Raw genomic sequence first — 18,354 nt, forward strand, 5'->3', positions numbered from 1 at the left:
CCAAAATAGTTGGCGATTAAGCGATTATCGTGCTAAATGGCCGCCATCTTGGATTTAGTGCGTATCCATGCTGGAAAAAATTGGAAACAGGTGGTTTTGAGTCCTATGTGATCTAAAGAAGTCAATAAGTACCAGTTTCAAGATTCTATATGAAAGTTTCACTCCCCTGTTAATTGCAACATAACCGCATACACTATTATGCGAGTGCGAATGTTATGTGGGAGTCCAAACCTGAGAATGCTGGAGAACAAAGCTGAAATTGGGAAAACTAAATAGTCTATTTTACTCCCAGTGGTCCCAGGATTACCCACCCAAAATATCTTTGCGATCGGTTCAGCAGTTTGCGGTACCTTCGAACAGACAGACGGACATTTGGTGAATTATAGTAAGATGAGGCGTTTCCAATGCAATGGCAGATCAAACACGAGCGGGGGAGATGGGGGGTTTGGGAGGGGGGGAGTTTGGGGGAGAATGCCGCGGCTTACCTGTCGGTCTTCACCCTGAAAATCAACCCACCCCGACGCGGATGTAAAATGTACAAAGAGAAGTATTTATTACGCGATGGGAGAACTAAAACCTTGATTGGGATCCCACTCACAGACTTCAAATACAGCACAGGGGAATGAAGAATAAAATAAAACATTGTGTCCGTGTTTGTGTTGGGCTTATCTCAGTCTGTGTCTCGGGTCGATCATGCTCCGTCCGACGTGGCTCCGGTCGGCACAAATCGCTCGGCTCGTCTGCTGGTGTTCCACTGGCCCTCCCAACGACTAGAACGAGTCGAGTGCAGCTCGCTCCTCTGGCTGTGCCCGGACTCGTCTAGCAGAGTCGCCCCCTTGTCCGGAACCAAGATGAGAGGTCCGCCAGCATAGGAACACGCAAAGGGCAACAAAATAAGAAAGGAACGGTCTCCATCGCGGGAAGGCAGGAAGAGGCAGAGGCGAAGAGGGAAGCGAGAAGAGGAAAAAATGTCCGTCTCCGTTTACCTCTATCAGATGTCTTCTGATGTCAGCCCTCTATCTCTGCCAATCAGTGCGTCGTTTCCTTGCGGCTTTTTGCGCCTTCCTCACATCCTGGTCTTTTTCCTCCAATCAGCGCGTCGTTTGTTGGAAGCTCGTCCGACCGTACAACGGTCGCACGTCCTTGTGGTGTCCAATCAGTGTTGCGCGTCCTTCATCCTCCCTGCTCTCCAACCGGTGCTCAGGTTGTTGCTCGCCGCTCCCCCTCCTGTCAATCACGAGTTCTCCGAGGCGTGACTCTCGGCCAGCCTGTGCGATGTCTCCTTGCCATGGCGCCGTAGGGGTGCGGTCGCTTGCTGTCTGCTCTTCCGGTCAGTTTTATCGTCTTGTGGCGGAGGGGAATTTAATGAGTGTGTGCACCAATGGATCTAACTAATGTATGTGATGTGTTGCTGTCTGCTCTTCCAGTCAGTTTTATCGTCTTGTGTCGGAGGGGAATTTAATTAGTGTGTGCACTAATGGATCTAACTAATGTATGTGATGTGTTGCTGTCTGCTCTTCCAGTCAGTTTTATCGTCTTGTGCCGGAGGGGAATTTAATTCGTGTGTGCACCAATAGATCTAACTAATGTATGTGATGTGTTGCTGTCTGCTCTTCCGGTCAGTTTTATCGTCTTGTGTCGGAGGGGAATTTAATTAGTGTGTGCACTAATGGATCTAACAAATGCATGTGATGTGTTGCTGTCTGCTCTGCCGGTCAGTTTTATCGTCTTGTGTCGGAGGGGAATTTAATTAGTGTGTGCACCAATGGATCTAACTAATGTATGTGATGTGTTGCTGTCTGCTCTTCCGGTCAGTTTTATCGTCTTGTGTCGGAGGGGAATTTAATTAGTGTGTGCACCAATGGATCTAACTAATGCATGTGATGTGTTGCTGTCTGCTCTCCCGGTCAGTTTTATCGTCTTGTGTCGGAGGGGAATTTAATTAGTGTGCGCACGAATGGATCTAACAACACATGTGATGTGTTGCCATAAGGGATACCGAATGATCACAGAGGTTTGACATACCGGGGAGTTGGCCTAATCCCTCTTCTACCTATCACCCGATCATCCTCGCATGATCACAGCTGCACACTTAATCCGACATTCGGGCTACAGAACGTATTACCTCGAGATTCCCTTTCCCGACAGACGAAGCACCGACCGATGCAGATCTACCTGGATCTATATATGCCCGACCCAACCAACATAAAACATGTATATTTATTCCATATACTTAATTTGATATTTTGATTGATGTAATTTTATATTTATTAAATTTATTAATGTAATTTTATATGATTAATATTAGTTTGATGTACATTTGTAAGTTTTATGAAACAGTTTTATTATTGTAAACTTGACAAATTTCAGTCTTTGAACTGCCTTGCCCAGTGTTTAAATATTTAAATAAACCGAAATGAATGAATGAATGGACTAATGAACTTTTTAAAATCGTTGATGTAATGAATACCGTCCCTTGGACCTATAAATTATATGATTTGAATGGGGAAGAAATCTTGGGTTCATTTCATTGACAAGAATTACAAAACACCCAAACAAGCAGATAATGCCCTTGAAAGCAATGGGTTGGCGCTTCACAATCCTCTACTATACACCGCTATGGACACTCGAGGGCCAAGTTCAGGGTGTATAGTAGGGGGCATCTCCTGAGGTATTAAAAATAATAAATAAACAATCCATGCAATGGGGGACGTTCGCAGATCTGTGAACCCCAAACACAGAATCCTCAACTGAATAATCAGTCAAGGCTTAACTTCGAATCTATTTGACCTTGTCGGACACACAACCGGTCCCCGAAGTTTCGTCCAAATCCGTCCACAACTTTTTGAGATATCCTGCTATGTATCATTTTTGGCCCCATCTCCCAATAGTGAAGAATCACTTAAAGATTCTAGTCGCCGAATCCAGATCTTCATCAAAATCTAATCATTTCGCCCTCGTCACAAACGCTACATCTCTGCCTGCGACCGTTCACTTGAACTAGATTCTTCTATTCTGATATGAAAAGTGAAATGGACAACATTTAACAACTAAACGCGGACGTCGTAGGAAACACCGTTTAGATTTCCCGCCCGTTGTGTGTTTTCTCTTGAACTTCTCCCAGCCGCTGGTCGTGTCTTTTGACCAAGCAGGAGTTAAATTAATTGAAATGATTTAATCTGAAAGCTCCGGTGAGTAATCCTCAAACGATCTCTTGTTATTATCTTCCACTGATTTTAAAATAACATTTACCTCAGCTGAGGAAGAAGCCAGGACGAGCATTTCATGCGATCCACAGGTGCTTGGAGTGTTGACCACGCCCAAAAGGTGAATTATTGTGTTGTAGAGAAGTAAAGTCGTCCTGGTTTTAACAATGTTTTATTTATAATTCAGCCATTCTGCACTCTGTCTGCGGAAATATTCACATTTCTTCTTTGACCAAGTTGCACTTTCACCCCTGATCGTTTGCCTGCCACCTCCGCCTCTTCCGTTGCCGAGCAACGGTGTTTTGAGACAGATCTTCGAAGGAATGAGGGAGAAGAGCGAAGGATAAAAGAGGAGGTGAGCAGCAGGGGTGTGTTCCATCAGCAGGCCGCTTGTAATATCGATGATAACAGGTGTCGAACACTCCGCTCTGTTACCTTGGAGTACTTACTTGAGCGCTTTGATTCAAGCGAGCCGCTTGGCGAGCGATAAGCGAGCTGCTTGCTAACGGACCACCCTGGGAATTGAGGCCCACATGGTCCGCCGGCTGGTCGTGCACCCCCACCCCTAGTACCATACCTGGTTGGTATCTTTTGATTCTTTTGGATGTCCTGCGTGAGTAATACGATGTTAACATAAAATATCTTGGGTTCGAAATTTGTACTTCAGGTACCTTGTTGATAGGTGCCCATAGTCACGTGAAGTGAACTTCATCTATCTATAATTCCAGTAATCTCTGTTTGTACGTTTGTACGTTTGTCTGTGACCGCTGTTTCTCGACAACCACGGGTCCGATATACTTTTAACTTGCCAGGTATATTGCTGGGGACCCGAGGATGTGCCTTTTCAAGGTTTCATATTAATCGGACAATTACTTACCGAGCTATGTCCAAAAAACGATTCAACCAATCAGAGAGCAGCGAACTATCGCGTGTGCCGAACGTGGCGGACACACTCTGCCTCGGATGGCACATTTGAGAGCGTATTCATTTATTTCACGTTTGCAAACTATGTTGGCATTAAACTATGTTTTAAAACTAATAAAAACGAATTTGCGATTCATTCGCTTTCCTGCGCGTTTGTGCACGCGATGGCGATTTCTTTACCAAACTCCGGAAGCCGTTCGCTTTGGACCAAACCATTTCATGTAAATAGAGGGGGGGGATATAATTTTAGATATAGATATAGTACGGGCAATGCCCTAGTACTCTGAAATTTCGGGAATATGGTTGCTCAGCAACCTCCTGCTCAATTTGAATAAACCTTTCGTTGATTCTTGCATGTCATTTGAAAGGTTAAATCAATTGTCTGTTCAATGATGTAGCAAATATTCATTTCTGATGAATATTCATCCGAACAGTCATGAAATCACAATAATAAACGAGACCGTCACAAGGTAGAGCACACATACCTCCACCTGACTGTTTATTTTCTTTATTTTTTTTGTATACAAGTTCGAGGTTCTTGTAAGAGCTAACATTGATCACAAAAAGACAAACTGACACATAAAACGTATGATAAAGGGAGCAGGAGACAACATGGAGAGCAGGGATATCGGGAGATCTGTGGGAGGGTGAGGGCTTGGGGGTAGGAGGCATGGGAATGGGGGTGGGAGAGGTAAAAAAAAAACACATGGACACTGCTGGTTCTTCCAGGAAAGAAGTCGGTATTTCAAAAAAGTGGGTATGGGGTGAATTAACGGGGGTAGAAATGATCAAGGTTTTGGATGGGGGAAGATAAGAGATGGTGGTGAACAGCTGTTTTAAAGACCTGGAGGGAGGAGTGGGATTGAAGAGAGTGAGGGAGTTTATTCCAGAGGTGGGAGTAAAGAGTAATGAAGGAGTGAAGGTGAGTAGAGAGTCTTGATTTTAGCAGTTTCACCAGAAGAGGGTTGCTGGCAGATCTTGTGCGACATGTAGGAATATTTTGGGGACAGAGCACAGACAACGCTGGGGGAGCAAGGCCGGATAGGAGTTGGTAGAATACAGAAAGACCACCAACCTGCCTGCGGTGAGTTAGTGAAAGGCCCTTGGAGTTAGCTTCATCGCTGGAGATTCCAATAATTCTGAAAGCTTTGGTTTCAACAGCGTGAAGACGAGCTGGGTTTGAGGCAGGAGCACCGGCCCAGAGGGGAGAACAGTATTCCATTGAGCTGCGGATGAAACCCTTGTATGTGGTGAGTAGCTCAGGTGTGCCAAGGAAGGACTTCGCACGACGTAGGATGCCTATTCGGCGAATGGCTTTGGAGGCCAGCTTGGAAATGTGGTTTTCTCAGGAAAGATCATGGCAGATAGTGAGACCCAAAAGCTTGAGTGACAGAACTTCTTGTGGAGGATTCTTCAGAAAGTAGATGGGAGAGTTGTCGAGTCGGTCTTTTCGGAAAGACATAGTAAGAGTGTGAGATTTGTCAGGTTTGCAAGACATGTTCCACTTGTTTGAACAGTCTGTGATTTTGTCCAGGTCTGCAGAGAGTGAGGAGGCTGCAGACTGCAGACTGCCAATCTGAGGGATGAGGAATGGAGTGGCAGAGAGTGGAGTCATCAGCAAATAGATGGAGAGCATTGCGTTTGTGCTCAACCCAATCGTTTTATTACGTACCCATCTATTCAGTCCTATGCTCAACAACTTCGTCATTCTGGTTTACAGTTGTTGAGCAAACGCAGGAATTGTCTTCTCTTGCGTTTTGGTCTTGGTCTTTTAAAATGTGATCGTCACCGTGACATTGTTCCTCCGACCCGACAATCCGTGTCTCGATATAATATGCAACTCAGGAATGCTCAACATCTTGACCTACCTCGGTGTAAGACTCAGAGATACAAGAATTCAACAATTCCTTTTTTGATTGAAATGCATAATTCTGTTATGTAGGTGCATCTTACTATAATTCACCAAATGTCCATCTGTCTGTTCGAAGGTACCGTAAAAACTGCTGAACCGATCGCAAAGATATTTTGGGTGGGTAATCCTGGGAGCCCTGGGAGTAAAATGGGCTATTTAGTTTTCCCAATTTCAGCTTTCGTCTCCAGCATTCTCAGGTTTGGACTCCCACATAACATTCGCGTTCGCGTAATGTTCATTGTGATGATGTTCTCATTGTGACGATGTTGTGACGATGTATGTGTTCACGGTAGTGTTTGACGTGATGGTGTGAACGTAATTTCGTAATGTTTTTCATTTCGTAATCCTTTAATGAACGTTTAATGTTTAATGAACGTTTAATGTTTGATGAACGTTTAATGTTTAATGAACGTTTAATGCCCTTCGATGTCCAGGGCCGCACGCGCGCTACACTGGACTTGCCAGCGTGTACCTTGCCCTTTGCCGTCAGGCTCGGGTAAACCGCTGAGCCCCATCTGTGATGGGGACTGGGGCTTGAGACAGTGTACTTCAATAAAAGTATAACAAGGCCGCCATCTTGGATTTTGACGTGGCGACCCAATTTTCAATAGCGTTCTCCCTTATGTATTGATACACATACACACCAGATTACAAGTTAGTAGTTCGTTTATATTTCAAGATATTTCCCTCAAAAGGTTCAGACATATATATGGTGGCGGCCATCTTGGATTTTGACGTGGTCACCCTATTTTCAATAACGTTCTTCCTTATGCCAAGATACACCCACACACCAGATTAGAAGTTGGTACTTCGCTTATTTTTCAAGATATTCCGCTCACAAGGTTCAGACATACATGGAGTCAGACATACATGGCGGTGGCCATCTTGGATTTTGACGTGGGTTGCACCCACACACCAAATTAGAATTCGGTCCTTCGCTTACGCACGCACGCATGTACATACACACGCACGGACGGACACACGGAAGGAGGGGATAACCATAGTCCCCCTTTCGCTCCGTGGTGCGACGGAGGACAATAAACGCTGTCTCCATCGATCTTGCCAAGGCCGTAACAGCTATCGGCTCAAAATCCTTATAACTGTTGATTTGCTACAGTTACACGTATCGGGAATTTGGTACACGTATCGGGAGTACATACGACATAGCGATTGTGAACAATATTATCGATCCCGATTCACGATCACGATCATCACGATCATAGTGTATCGATCACGATTTGAAACACTATGGAATAATATTTACCGATATGAACAGTGATGTGGCTTTTATTGAAATTCTAAAGATACTGTTTAGATGTTGATGATTTGCGTGTGATATGATTCAACGGATGTTTAAATGAATCGTTTAAAATAAAAAAAACCTTCAATTTCTGATATTTTTTTTCCTTTTCATTTGGCCTTCCCAATTGAAGCCCCGCCCATAGGGCGGGTACCGTTGCCAGTTCATTTCAACATCCGTCAAATCATATCACACGTAAATCATCAAAATCAAAACAGTATCTTTAGAATTTCAATAAAAGCCACATCACTGTTCATATCGGTAAATATTATTCCATCGTGTTTCAAATCGTGATATCAACTGTACGCTTTTCTTTAGGGAAAATAATTGAATGATTTTGTACCTCTTCTTCAGCTTAGAACTTCAGGATAGACGACATTGCTGATAAAAGTTCATTTTCTCGAATTGCACGAATATGTGAATTGTGATTGTTTCATTGTGATGTTTGTGCGGCGACGGGCAGTGTGTACAAGGGGCAGGGACTTAATCAACGCGAGCTGATGACTCGCACTTCCTGAGAATTCCTCGTTCGTGGGACACTGTCTCAAGCCCCAGTCCCCATCACGGATGGGGCTCAGCGGTTTACCCGAGTCTGATGGCGAAGGGCAAAGTCCACACAGGCCCGTCCAGTGTAGTGAGCGTGCGGCCCCGGACATCGAAGGGCATTAAACGTTCATTCAACATTAAACGTTCATTAAAGAAGTATGAAACGAAAAACATTACGAAATTACGGATTGCATGAACATGTGAATTGTGATTGTGTTTCATTGTGATGTTTGTGCGGCGATGGGCGGGGTGTACAAAGGGCAGGGACCTAATCAACGCGAGCTGATGACTCGCGCTTACTGGGAATTCCTCGTTCGTGAGACACTGTCTCATGTGTCTCAAGCCCCAGTCCCATCACGGATGGGGCTCAGCGGTTTACCCGAGGGCAAGGTACACGCTGGCCCATCCAGTGTAGCGCGCGTGCGGCACCGGACACCGAAGGGCATTAAACGTTCATTAAACATTGAACGTTCATTAAAGGATTACGAAACGAAAAACATTATGAAATTACGTTCACACCATCACGTCAAACACGACCGTGAACACATACATCGCCACAACATCGTTACAACGACAACCTCGTCACAACGAACGTTATGCGAGTGCGAATGTTATGTGGGAGTCCAAACCTGAGAATGCTGGAGACCAAAGCTGAAATTGGGAAAACTAAATAGTCTATTTTACTCCCGGGGGTCCCAGGATTACCCGCCCAAAATATCTTTGCGATCGGTTCAGCAGTTTGCGGTACCTTCGAACAGACAGACGGACATTTGGTGAATTATAGTAAGATGAGGCGTTTCCAATGCAATGGCAGATCAAACACGAGCGGGGGAGATGGGGGGTTTGGGAGGGGGGGAGTTTGGGGGAGAATGCCGCGGCTTACCTGTCGGTCTTCACCCTGAAAATCAACCCACTCCGACGCGGATGTAAAATGTACAAATAGAAGTATTTATTACGCGATGGAAGAACTAAAACCATGATTGGGATCCCACTCACAGACTTCAAATACAGCACAGGGGAATGAAGAATAAAATAAAACATTGTGTCCGTGTTTGTGTTGGGCTTATCTCAGTCTGTGTCTCGGGTCGATCATGCTCCGTCCGACGTGGCTCCGGTCGGCACGAATCGCTCGGCTCGTCTGCTGGTGTTCCACCGGCCCTCCCAACGACTAGAACGAGTCGAGTGCAGCTCGCTCCTCTGGCTGTGCCCGGACTCGTCTAGCGGAGTCGCCCCCTTGTCCGGAACCAAGATGAGAGGTCCGCCAGCACAGGAACGCGCAAAGGGCAGCAAAATAAGAAAGGAACGGTCTCCATCGCGGGAAGGCAGGAAGAGGCAGAGGCAAAGAGGGAAGCGAGAAGAGGAAAAAATGTCCGTCTCCATTTACCTCTATCAGACGTCTTCTGATGTCAGCCCTCTATCTCTGCCAATCAGTGCGTCGTTTCCTTGCGGCTTTTTGCGCCTTCCTCACATCCTGGTCTTTTTCCTCCAATCAGCGCGTCGTTTGTTGGAAGCTCGTCCGACCGTGCAACGGTCGCACGTCCTTGTGGTGTCCAATCAGTGTTGCGCGTCCTTCATCCTCGCTACTCTCCAACCGGTGCTCAGGTTGTTGCTCGCCGCTCCCCCTCCTGTCAATCACGAGTTCTCCGAGGCGTGACTCTCGGCCAGCCTGTGCGATGTCTGCTTGCCATGGCGCCGTTGGGGTGCGGTCGCTTGCTGTCTGCTCTTCCGGTCAGTTTTATCGTCTTGTGGCGGAGGGGAATTTAATTAGTGTGTGCACCAATGGATCTAACTAATGTATGTGATGTGTTTCTGTCTGCTCTTCCAGTCAGTTTTATCGTCTTGTGTCGGAGGGGAATTTAATTAGTGTGTGCACTAATGGATCGAACTAATGTATGTGATGTGTTGCTGTCTGCTCTTCCGGTCAGTTTTATCGTCTTGCGCCGGAGGGGAATTTAATTCGTGTGTGCACCAATGGATCTAACTAATGTATGTGATGTGTTGCTGTCTGCTCTTCCGGTCAGTTTTATCGTCTTGTGTCGGAGGGGAATTTAATTAGTGTGTGCACTAATGGATCTAACTAATGCATGTGATGTGTTGCTGTCTGCTCTTCCGGTCAGTTTTATCGTCTTGTGTCGGAGGGGAATTTAATTAGTGTGTGCACCAATGGATCTAACTAATGTATGTGATGTGTTGCTGTCTGCTCTTCCAGTCAGTTTTATCGTCTTGTGTCGGAGGGGAATTTAATTAGTGTGTGCACCAATGGATCTAACTAATGCATGTGATGTGTTGCTGTCTGCTCTCCCGGTCAGTTTTATCGTCTTGTGTCGGAGGGGAATTTAATTAGTGTGTGCACGAATGGATCTAACTAATGTATGTGATGTGTTGCTGTCTGCTCTTCCGGTCAGTTTTATCGTCTTGTGTCGGAGGGGAATTTAATTAGTGTGTGCACTAATGGATCTAACTAATGCATGTGATGTGTTGCTGTCTGCTCTTCCGGTCAGTTTTATCGTCTTGTGTCGGAGGGGAATTTAATTAGTGTGTGCACCAATGGATCTAACTAATGTATGTGATGTGTTGCTGTCTGCTCTTCCAGTCAGTTTTATCGTCTTGTGTCGGAGGGGAATTTAATTAGTGTGTGCACCAATGGATCTAACTAATGCATGTGATGTGTTGCTGTCTGCTCTCCCGGTCAGTTTTATCGTCTTGTGTCGGAGGGGAATTTAATTAGTGTGTGCACGAATGGATCTAACTAATGTATGTGATGTGTTGCTCAGTCTGCTCTTCCGGTCAGTTTTATCGTCTTGTGTCGGAGGGGAATTTAATTAGTGTGTGCACCAATGGATCTAACTAATGCATGTGATGTGTTGCTGTCTGCTCTTCCGGTCAGTTTTATCGTCTTGTGCCGGAGGGGAATTTAATTAGTGTGTGCACTAATGGATCTAACTAATGTATGTGATGTGTTGCTGTCTGCTCTTCCGGTCAGTTTTATCGTCTTGTGCCGGAGGGGAACTTAATTAGTGTGTGCACGAATGGATCTAACAACACATGTGATGTGTTGCCATAAGGGATACCGAATGATCACAGAGGTTTGACATACCGGGGAGTTGGCCTAATCCCTCTTCTACCTATCACCCGATCATCCTCGCATGATCACAGCTGCACACTTAATCCGACATTCGGGCTACAGAACTTATTACCTCGAGATTCCCTTTCCCGACAGACGAAGCACCGACCGATGCAGATCTACCTGGATCTATATATGCCCGACCCAACCAACATAAAACATGTTTATTTATTCCATATACTTATTTTGATATTTTGATTGATGTAATTTTATATTTATTAAATTTATTAATGTAATTTTATATGATTAATATTAGTTTGATGTACATTTGTAAGTTTTATGAAACAGTTATATTATTGTAAACTTGACAAATTTCAGTCTTCGAACTGCCTTGCCCAGTGTTTAAATATTTAAATAAACCGAAATGAATGAATGAATGGACTAATGAACTTTTTAAAATCGTTGATGTAATGAATACCGTCCCTTGGACCTATAAATTATATGATTTGAATGGGGAAGAAATCTTGGGTTCATTTCATTGACAAGAATTACAAAACACCCAAACAAGCAGATAATGCCCTTGAAAGCAATGGGTTGGCGCTTCACAATCCTCTACTATACACCGCTATGGACACTCGAGGGCCAAGTTCAGGGTGTATAGTAGGGGGCATCTGCTGAGGTATTAAAAATAATAAATAAACAATGCATGCAATGGGGGACGTTCGCAGATCTGTGAACCCCAAACACAGAATCCTCAACTGAATAATCAGTCAAGGCTTAACTTCGAATCTATTTGACCTTGTCGGACACACAACCGGTCCCCGAAGTTTCGGCCAAATCCGTCCACAACTTTTTGAGATATCCTGCTATGTATCATTTTTGGCCCCATCTCCCAATGGTGAAGAATCACTTAAAGATTCTAGTCGCCGAATCCAGATCTTCATCAAAATCTAATCATTTCGCCCTGGTCACAAACGCTACATCTCTGCCTGCGACCGTTCACTTGAACTAGATTCTTCTATTCTGATGTGAAAAGTGAAATGGACAACATTTAACAACTAAACGCGGACGTCGTAGGAAACAGCGTTTAGATTTCCCGCCCGTTGTGTGTTTTCTCTTGAACTTCTCCCAGCCGCTGGTCATGTCTTTTGACCAAGCAGGAGTTAAATTAATTGAAATGATTTAATCTGAAAGCTCCGGTGAGTAATCCTCAAACGATCTCTTGTTATTATCTTCCACTGATTTTAAAATAACATTTACCTCAGCTGAGGAAGAAGCCAGGACGAGCATTTCATGCGATCCACAGGTGCTTGGAGTGTTGACCACGCCCAAAAGGTGAATTATTGTGTTGTAGAGAAGTAAAGTCGTCCTGGTTTTAACAATGTTTTATTTATAATTCAGCCATTCTGCACTCTGTCTGCGGAAATATTCACATTTCTTCTTTGACCAAGTTGCACTTTCACCCCTGATCGTTTGCCTGCCACTTCCGCCTCTTCCGTTGCCGAGCAACGGTGTTTTGAGACAGATCTTCGAAGGAATGAGGGAGAAGAGCGAAGGATAAAAGAGGAGGTGAGCAGCAGGGGTGTGTTCCATCAGCAGGCCGCTTGTAATATCGATGATAACAGGTGTCGAACACTCCGCTCTGTTACCTTGGAGTACTTACTTGAGCGCTTTGATTCAAGCGAGCCGCTTGGCAAGCGATAAGCGAGCTGCTTGCTAACGGAACACCCTGGGAATTGAGGCCCACATGGTCCGCCGGCTGGTCGTGCACCCCCACCCCTAGTACCATACCTGGTTGGTATCTTTTGATTATTTTGGATGTCCTGCGTGAGTAATACGATGTTAACATAAAATATCTTGGGTTCGAAATTTGTACTTCAGGTACCTTGTTGATAGGTGCCCATAGTCACGTGAAGTGAACTTCATACTCTGAAATTTCGGGAATATGGTTGCTCAGCAACCTCCTGCTCAATTTGAATAAACCTTTCGTTGATTCTTGCATGTCATTTGAAAGGTTAAATCAATTGTCTGTTCAATGATGTAGCAAATATTCATTTCTGATGAATATTCATACGAACAGTCATGAAATCACAATAATAAACGAGACCGTCACAAGGTAGAGCACACATACCTCCACCTGACTGTTTATTTTCTTTATTTTTTTTGTATACAAGTTCGAGGTTCGTGTAAGAGCTAACATTGATCACAAAAAGACAAACTGACACGTAAAACGTATGATAAAGGGAGCAGGAGACAACATGGAGAGCAGGGATATCGGGAGATCTGTGGGAGGGTGAGGGCTTGGGGGTAGGAGGCATGGGAATGGGGGTGGGAGAGGTAAAAAAAACACATGGACACTGCTGTTTCTTCCAGGAAAGAAGTCGGTATTTCAAAAAAGTGGGTATGGGGTGAATTAACGGGGGTAGAAATGATCAAGGTTTTGAATGGGGGAAGATAAGAGATGGTGGTGAACAGCTGTTTTAAAGACCTGGAGGGAGGAGTGGGATTGAAGAGAGTGAGGGAGTTTATTCCAGAGGTGGGAGTAAAGAGTAATGAAGGAGTGAAGGTGAGTAGAGAGTCTTGATTTTAGCAGTTTCACCAGAAGAGGGTTGCTGGCAGATCTTGTGCGACATGTAGGAATATTTTGGGGACAGAGCACAGACAACGCTGGGGGAGCAAGGCCGGATAGGAGTTGGTAGAACACAGAAAGACCACCATCCTGCCTGCGGTGAGTTAGTGAAAGGCCCTTGGAGTTAGCTTCATCGCTGGAGATTCCAATAATTCTGAAAGCTTTGGTTTCAACAGCGTGAAGACGAGCTGGGTTTGAGGCAGGAGCACCGGCCCAGAGGGGAGAACAGTATTCCATTGAGCTGCAGATGAAAGCCTTGTATGTGGTGAGTAGCTCAGGTGTGCCAATGAAGGACTTCGCACGACGTAGGATGCCTAGTCGGCGACTGGCTTTGGAGGCCAGCTTGGAAATGTGGTTTTCTCAGGAAAGATCATGGCAGATAGTGAGACCCAAAAGCTTGAGTGACAGAACTTCTTGTGGAGGATTCTTCAGAAAGTAGATGGGAGAGTTGTCGAGTCGGTCTTTTCGGAAAGACATAGTAAGAGTGTGAGATTTGTCAGGTTTGCAAGACATGTTCCACTTGTTTGAACAGTCTGTGATTTTGTCCAGGTCTGCAGAGAGTGAGGAGGCTGCAGACTGCAGACTGCCAATCTGAGGGATGAGGAATGGAGTGGCAGAGAGTGGAGTCATCAGCAAATAGATGGAGAGCATTGCGTTTGTGCTCAACCCAATCGTTTTATTACGTACCCATCTATTCAGTCCTATGCTCAACAACTTCGTCATTCTGGTTTACAGTTGTTGAGCAAACGCAGGAATTGTCTTCTCTTGCGTTTTGGTCTTGGTCTTTTAAAATGTGATCGTCACCGTGACATTGTTCCTCCGACCCGACAATCCGTGTCTCGATATAATATGCAACTCAGGAATGCTCAACATCTTGACCTACCTCGGTGTAAGACTCAGAGATACAAGAATTCAACAATTCCTTTTTTGATTGAAATGCATAATTCTGTTATGTAGGTGCATCTTACTATAATTCACCAAATGTCCATCTGTCTGTTCGAAGGTACCGTAAAAACTGCTGAACCGATCGCAAAGATATTTTGGGTGGGTAATCCTGGGACCCCTGGGAGTAAAATGGGCTATTTAGTTTTCCCAATTTCAGCTTTCGTCTCCAGCATTCTCAGGTTTGGACTCCCACATAACATTCGCGTTCGTGTAATGTTCATTGTGATGATGTTCTCATTGTGACGATGTTGTGACGATGTATGTGTTCACGGTAGTGTTTGACGTGATGGTGTGAACGTAATTTCGTAATGTTTTTCATTTCGTAATCCTTTAATGAACGTTTAATGTTTAATGAACGTTTAATGTTTGATGAACGTTTAATGTTTAATGAACGTTTAATGCCCTTCGATGTCCAGGGCCGCCGCGCGCTACACTGGACTTGCCAGCGTGTACCTTGCCCTTTGCCGTCAGGCTCGGGTAAACCGCTGAGCCCCATCTGTGATGGGGACTGGGGCTTGAGACAGTGTACTTCAATAAAAGTATAACAAGGCGGCCATCTTGGATTTTGACGTGGCGACCCAATTTTCAATAGCGTTCTCCCTTATGTATAGACACACATACACACCAGATTACAAGTTAGTAGTTCGTTTATATTTCAAGATATTTCCCTCACAAGGTTCAGACATATATATGGTGGCGGCCATCTTGGATTTTGACGTGGTCACCCTATTTTCAATAACGTTCTTCCTTATGCCAAGATACACCCACACACCAGATTAGAAGTTGGTACTTCGCTTATTTTTCAAGATATTCCGCTCACAAGGTTCAGACATACATGGAGTCAGACATACATGGCGGTGGCCATCTTGGATTTTGACGTGGGTTGCACCCACACACCAAATTAGAATTCGGTCCTTCGCTTACGCACGCACGCATGTACATACGCACGCACGGACGGACACACGGAAGGAGGGGATAACCATAGTCCCCCTTTCGCTCCGTGGTGCAACGGAGGACAATAAACGCTGTCTCCATCGATCTTGCCAAGGCCGTAACAGCTATCGGCTCAAAATCCTTTTAACTGTTGATTTGCTACAGTTACACGTATCGGGAATTTGGTACACGTATCGGGAGTACATACGACATAGCGATTGTGAACAATATTATCGATCCCGATTCACGATCACGATCATCACGATCATAGTGTATCAATCACGATTTGAAACACTATGGAATAATATTGTTACGGTCCGCGGATTAGATGTTATTTACCGAGCGGAGGTACCGCGGCCGAACAGTTTTTCCCCGACTCACCCGATTCACCCAGATGTTGGCCGTATCGCGCCACAGCTATTCAATATTGAAAAGACTAAGACGACGAATGCAAAGAGGAAGAAGAAGACGTACAGAAGAGTAACGGGGTTTATTATTTACACACACATAAGCAAAAAGAGCAGTCACGGTTATTTACAGGGGACATGAAAAGCAGGTAACACAATGCAAATTACTGGCTTATACAGACTTAATTACCTACCCAGGACAGAACAAACAAAGACGACTCACACGGGGAATGATGATAGGAATTGGCTGGAAGGAGAGGAAAGTCCAATGGGTCCGGCAGCACGATCCACGCGTCGGGCAGCCGCCGTTCCTTCGTGGCCCTGCTGAAAACCGCCGTCAAGGCCCCAAATGGTTGTCGAGTCTGGTTGCTGCTGTAGACGCTGCTGCTGCTGCTGCTGTAGACGCTGCCGCTGCTGCTGCTGTAGACGCTGCCGCTGGCGAGCAAGGTGACGAATAGCAGGCTGTTGCGCTTCCCCCGGATGATCTCTGCTTTTGGACCTCACAACTCAGCTCTGTAAAAGCTCATCTCTCCTCTCAAGTCCATCTCTGGACCGCTTTGCAACAACTCGTAAAGCTCCTCTCCTTTCTCAGCCCATCTCATGTCTCTCTGGGGAACGTCCCGCGGCGGGTTATATAGGCCCCGCCCCTCAACCTTCGCGAACCTCCTTGCTGTTCCTTTCCACACCCTCTCCAAGTCCAACCCCTTGTTCGTGGTTGGTTGAGTGGGGCTGACTCACTCCTCCCCTCTATGACGAGGTGGGGACCCGCCTTTCTTCCCCAACCCTGCCTCGTGGTCAATGGCGGCTTTGGAGGGGATGTAATTGCCAATCGACGAAAGGGGAAATGGAGGTTTTTGGGAATGGGAATGAAGGGAATCTATCTCTTTCACTTGGTGCAATGGAGTGTCATTCTAATGTAAGACAAGGCCTTACTCTAAAACACATAATAAGATATAAGCTACTGAACAAGGGTCTTATAGTGTCCTGCAATGTGGTGTTTCATGGAATTAACTACCGGGACGCCCTTTTTACCTTTACACAACTCTGGAGGCAGGAGGGGCCATATCCAAACAATGTTACACAACAATTTACCACAATACAATACACACAATCAAAAAAAATGCAATCCTCATATCCGCAACACTGCACCCTCCTCCTCTTAGACACGACCCGGCCTACAACTTTAATTTAGTGTGACACGTAGGTGTAGTTCCCTCTACTTTTAACCTGACCCTGAGTGCGACAGTTTTAAAACATAAATAAATATGTCCCGCTGCTCCATTGCACCCTGCCTAACAGACTCACGCCCACAGTTAACCGAATTGCGGAATGGTCTTCAAACTACACACTGACGGTGGGGAGCATTATTTACAATTGACGCTATTTTATTTTCAAAACTAACCCAGGACCTGTGATTGTTCTTTCTGGGGGGGGAGACAGTCTGTTCTGCATCAATGCACCATGAAAGCACCAAAAAACGCACCAATACACCCTCAGGCGCCAATCGGTGCACAGTCATCATTGTTCATGAATAAAAATAACCAAACAACCCCTAACCCTGCAGGTGGTCTCTTGCTCTTCGGCTCCCCCTGGTGGCTATTATTATTTCTTCCAGATGTTGTCTTTTTCCTTTGCTGGCGGCCTATTTGTATTAAAACTTGCACACAACGTGTCCCTTTTATTTATTTATGGCCCACCGGGCTGACTAGTGTGGTTCACTTGTGGGGCATCGGTGCCCTGTGGCCAAGGTCCGCCAGCAAGATTTCGGGCCCTCATGGGCGGTTCCAGCAGAGGGGCCATGCCCCAACCCATGGGGTCCATCAGTGGTGCTCGGCCACAGACATGTGGTCCATAATGTGGTGCATCGATGTAGACAGCTGGTTCTGGGAGTTCCGGGCGCACAATGGCGGACTCACGCACGCTCCCCTCGGTGCCCAATGGCGCACAGGTCATGTGGGAGACAAAAGGGGGGACAGACAGATGAGCGAGGGGTAAGTTCACAAGGGTACACATCAAACAAGGCAATGCAGGGCGAAATGCGTACGGAGAGCGAAGTGAGAAAGCTCGTCCCTACCGTACGTCACCCCCCCTGTCACCTACACTACCCTTGCCCTTAACCCATATTTACAAAATCTACACATTTACAAATCAGTCACTACTGTCACGTCTTCCCCATATTTCCCCTACACCAAATTCGTCACCACAATCCCTCTAGCCAAAATTTGCCATCACCCAATTCGTCATCGATCCTCATAAGGAGGAAGAGATGGAACAACAAAGCACAATGTCACACCAACGTCATGATGCGTCTCACATCCCAAAACATTTGCACAATAAAAATAATTAAACCAACCTGGCATGGTGTGGAGGTACCTGTCACCTCAGGTGAGTGGATGCAGATGGTGCGAGGAGACTTCCTAATCCTAACTATCCTCTAAATGACATTAACACACGTTACACTACCCGGGGTCTTTCCCTGCCAATCCAT

This window comes from Myxine glutinosa, chromosome 6 (assembly GCF_964187855.1).
Source record: "Myxine glutinosa chromosome 6, kmMyxGlut1.1, whole genome shotgun sequence".
NCBI classification, from domain to species: domain Eukaryota; kingdom Metazoa; phylum Chordata; class Myxini; order Myxiniformes; family Myxinidae; genus Myxine; species Myxine glutinosa.